The sequence below is a fragment of the Bos grunniens genome, chromosome 11, assembly GCF_055505025.1.
Source record: "Bos grunniens cultivar Pamir isolate PY7600 chromosome 11, Bosgru_T2T1.0, whole genome shotgun sequence".
NCBI classification, from domain to species: domain Eukaryota; kingdom Metazoa; phylum Chordata; class Mammalia; order Artiodactyla; family Bovidae; genus Bos; species Bos grunniens.
The window spans coordinates 24676257-24680698 of record NC_141175.1 but is presented as its reverse complement, the minus strand read 5'-3'; the positions used below and the strand labels follow the sequence as shown (position 1 = coordinate 24680698).

Genomic DNA, 4442 nt, shown 5'->3' with positions numbered 1-4442 from the left:
CCAGCCCTTGGCCACGATGCTGTATTAAGTGTATTAGCACCCGTCCTCACAGCTCTTTGGGCTTCCCTGGTGGCTCAGACGGTAAAGCATCTGCCTACAATGTGGGAGACCTGGGTTTGATCCCTGGATCAGGAAGATCCCTTGGAGAAGGAAATAGCACCCCACTCCAGTACTCTTGCCTGGAAAATCCCATGGGCGGAGGATCCTGGTAGGCTGCAGTCCATGGGGTCACAGAGAGTCAGACACGACTGAGCGACTTCACTTCACTTTCTTTCACAGCTGTTTTGGTTCTTGGCAGGCGTCTTTCACAGCTGTTTTGGTTCTTGGCAGGCGAACCTGGGTGCGTTTCCTGCAGGACGTGACGCTAGGCTGCCTTCTCCACCCTCCCTTCTAATCCTGCACTGCTGATATGGCGGCCCAGGGCTCTGTGAACTATCAAGCCTTCATACACCCAGCCCTCTGAAAGGTGGGACATACTTCTTCCCTCTTCTCGAGAGCCTGAGTCCTAAAATGGAGACTCCCTGCACTTCTCCCAGAAGACCACGGAGGCTTCATTCAAGCCTTCCCTGGTAGTCCAGATTTCCCAGAAGGTGCAGGAGGTTTGACCACCATGAACATTCTCTGTAGACAGCCTGGCATCACCCAACTTAACTGCAGGGAGGACACAGGACACGTCAAGGACTTGTAGTGTTAACACCCAGTGGTTACCAATCAGGACTGCACATTGGAATCACCCGGGGAGAATAAATCAGGCACTGAGTCCCCACCCCTAACCGTGACCAATTATGCTAGAACATCTAAGGGTGAGACCCGCGTGATGTTAACCACAGCCCATAGAGGGGGCAGGATTTATGTCTTTGGCTTCTCATCTCATTGGCCGTGTCTCTGGCCCCTTTCTCCAGGCCAGCCCCATTCTGGAAGGCTCGGCTGGACGAGAGGAGGAGGAGGCTGGAGTTCTTGGGTTGGGAGTGACCAGTCAAGACTGGTTCTTTTCCACCCGCTCACCTGGTCCTCACCTGCAGGTGAACAGGAGAAATTTAAGAGAGAAGTGAAAAGGCCCATCACTTACTTAACCAGCAGCTAAATTAAGAGCTGGAGTTGAGGTGGTTCCTTGTGTCTGTTCATGACAAGCTCTGCGAGGAGAGACATGCTAGGTTCTAGATGGCAGAGGCACCAGTGAAGCCAGGATTAAACCAAGAAAGAGGCTGAGCTGGTGCACTTGCTGGGCTTAACCCGGGAGTCCCTGCCATGAATGGAATCTGGAAGTCCAACTTACAGGGCAGCAGCTGCCCCAGTTCAAGCATCCTTGGCATACGTGTGGACCATGCCCTCTCCTGGTTTGATTCCTGGTGGAGGACCGCTGCTTTGTAATTCCCGGTTTATTAAATGCCTGGGGTGGGGTGGGACTTAGGCCCTCCTGCTCTTCCTGCCCAAATTCCATCTTCCCTGGACAGCACATCATCTCCTTTCATTCTGAGAACAACTCTGGGGTGGATGGTATTAGCCCCCAAGTGGCAGTTGAGGAAACTGAGGCACAGAGAGGTTAAGACCCCAGCTTGTGAGTGGGAGAGCTCCCCGGAGCCGTGATGTCGCTGGTGAACTTGGCCCTCCAGGGGTGTCAGGGATGTGGACAGGCAACCCCCTGCACCCACCCCAAACCCAACATTCCCCCACCCTGATCCAAGTACCCCTTCTGAACCTCTTCTCAGGGGTGGAGGCATCCAGGCCCCAGGAGCAGTGATGGAAAACCCTGGAGAAAAGGGCGCTGTGGTTGCTGCCACACCAGACCGAGGCCTCCAGTTTCTGACGGCGTGGGACGTGGGGGACACATGCATGCTATTGACAGAGGACAGCTCAGAGCGAGGGGAGGGGCTGTAACCAACCTCAGAAAGGACGGGGTCTGAGGGCCTCTGGGAACTCCGGGGGTCTAGGGACTCAAGACACTCCTCGAGTCCCTCCGTCATTTCTTACCAACCGTCCCCTGGGCCCCTGCCTGCTGTTTCACTCCCTGCTCTTACAGATGGGCCTTCTTCACACGGCAGAGCTCCTGGGCTTTGTGTCTGGGCCCCCCAAGAGGGAACCTCCCTGCCCCCCACCTCAGGTGGATGGGGACAGGCTCTGGCTGGGTCAGTGCCACAGAGGGCAGGCTCTGATACCAGCAGAAGAGGCGATGGGGACCTCCGGCCTGGAGGCCACCCTCAGATCTTCAGTCAGCCACAGAGAACAGGTCGCTGGAAGCGCCAAGAAGGGGACAGGGAGGTCTGTGCAGCAGAGACCACCTCCTCCAGTTAGGGGTCTGCCACGGGGCAGCCTGTGCAGAGGGAAGGACAGATGGGTGCGCAGCCCCAGCTCCACTGTCTTCTAGCTGGGTCACCTGCTGGGGTCTGGAACTGTGTCTGTTGCTGGCATTAGGTGGCTTCTCTCACCCTGACCCCTCCCTGACTTTTAGACTTGCAGAAAAAGACGGAAAAACAGCCCCGCCCCACCCTCACCCCCCTTGGCCTTGCCGTTCCTTTCAGGAGCACCTGCAGGAGTTGCCATGGTGATGAGATCCCACAGCCCTGGTCCTCAGCCCCCCGGGGTTATTAGCTCCTGTCTGTCTGTTAACCATGGCACTCTGAGTTGTAGGGGCCAGAGAGTTTGCCAGAAAAGGGTAATTGCTATAGAAGTTCAGGATTCCCGGTCCCAGAGGCGACTGGAGCTGGTCTGTCCCAGGGGATGGAGGTTACTGGGATCAGCGCTGTTGCTCAGGCCCTCGGCTCACGGGGGATGACCTTGCAGGGTGGATGCAGGAAGGTCCTGACAGACTCCTGGCTTTTCCCCAGGCTCTATTCCGGCCACCTGGGTGTGTAGAGTGACGGGGACTGTGCACCAGGAGGGGGACCATTTCTATTCTTTTTCCTCACAGTTTGCATGGCATATCCTCAGCCTTAGGTTCTCAAAACAACAGTGCAAGGTACGTACTGTTAAGCTCATCTTACAGATGAAGAAGCAGGTGAAGACAGGCTAAGTGACATACCCAGGGTCGCCCAGCCTGTGAGCAGCAGAGGCAGGAATGGGACCCGGGTATTTTCCTTCAAGATCCAACTCGCTTTCTACTATGGTCCTCTGCCCTCCCCCTCCCCTAGTCTTCATGATTGCACTTGGGCTTATCTAATGGACACTAGGAGACCAGCTCTTATCTCAAGGGTCAAAAATGGGCTTGATGCAGCTTTCTAGGTGATATTTAGATATTTTGCTTCTAGTGGAAAGGAAGGACACCTGTGTTTCATGGTGCCTGATTAATATCATCAGACTGGTGGAAGGGGAATCCTGGGTGGTGATGAGGTGGTCCAGGAAGCAGAGGCAGGTGAGAGGTCAGGACATAAGGATGCTCAGAACAGGCACTGTGGGGCTGAGGAGGGCTCGGAACTTGGGAGCGCCTGGATTGGTATGGAGGTGTTTGTCCTGGTTTAGAGGGTTGAGAAGGAGGCTTCTGCTTAAGGAGTGTTATAACTTTACACTCTATGTGGTGGGTAGCATCTTTTTTCAGTTAATAGAATAAGCAAAGTCACCTGTTGGGTCCTGGAGCCAAGGTGATTTGGACTTGGCATTGATCTCTCATTGTCTCTTGGTCCTGGGTTGATGACAGCAAGCCGTGGGAAATAACAGAGCTGAACATGGGGTGACCACACCCTCAGATAGCTTTCACTCAAGGAGGAGAGATGCCTTAGGAAGTTTTTTCCTGGGATGGCACACATTGGAGCCAAGCTCTTAAACCCCCCTGCCCTGTTGGAGAGGCCCTACCCCCCAACTGCTATAGGAAGAGACTTGGGAAGGGGGGTTCAGCTGTGCCCGACAGCTACTGTTCTGGATCCAGTGCAAACAATGAGATCTATCCCAGCATCGCTGCCCTCCTCCGGAGAACAGCTTTCTCTTACCTCTTATTGGCTCAGCTCAAGGAAACAAAAAGAACTCAGAAGGCAACATATTTGGGGCTGGAAATGGTTGCTTTTTATGCTTGTCAAGCGTCTAGTGAGATTTAGAATAAAACCTACCACTGTGAAAGAGAGTATGAAATAACAGGAGCTTTTATTACCCTGGGTTCTGCCTTGTTCGAGACACTTACCTTTCCATTGTGAGACATAAACCTTCTGTGTGCCTTGGCACCAAGAAATGCCTGGTGATGAGTAGTTGTTGATTTCTTCTTATAGACCATCTGGGCAACCAGACTGGGATCTGTAGGAACGTTACCTGGTGGAAAGGGAACAGAGAGAAACTTTTTTCAGCCGTCATTTTTATGCATGTATGGCAATTACTTCTGCAGGAAGAAGGAAGATTTACTATGTCTAGGAATGCAGAGCCTTACAAATATCGTGCCTGTAAAATGCAGCGAACAGAACACAGCCCAGCTTAGAGGTGGGTGGCCCTGCTTTCTGGAGTCCTGGCAGGACACTGTGAGC

General features: G+C 53.6%; 1 long non-coding RNA gene across 1 annotated transcript; it reads right to left on the bottom strand.

The window, feature by feature from the left end:
- Positions 1-803: 803 nt before the first annotated feature.
- Positions 804-4235, bottom strand: LOC147362746 (uncharacterized). Its single transcript, XR_015135794.1, has 2 exons — positions 4109-4235; positions 804-1016 (listed from the first exon to the last, which is right to left on the bottom strand). It is a non-coding gene; the product is annotated as an uncharacterized LOC147362746 (long non-coding RNA).
- Between the last annotated feature and the right edge of the window lie 207 nt (positions 4236-4442).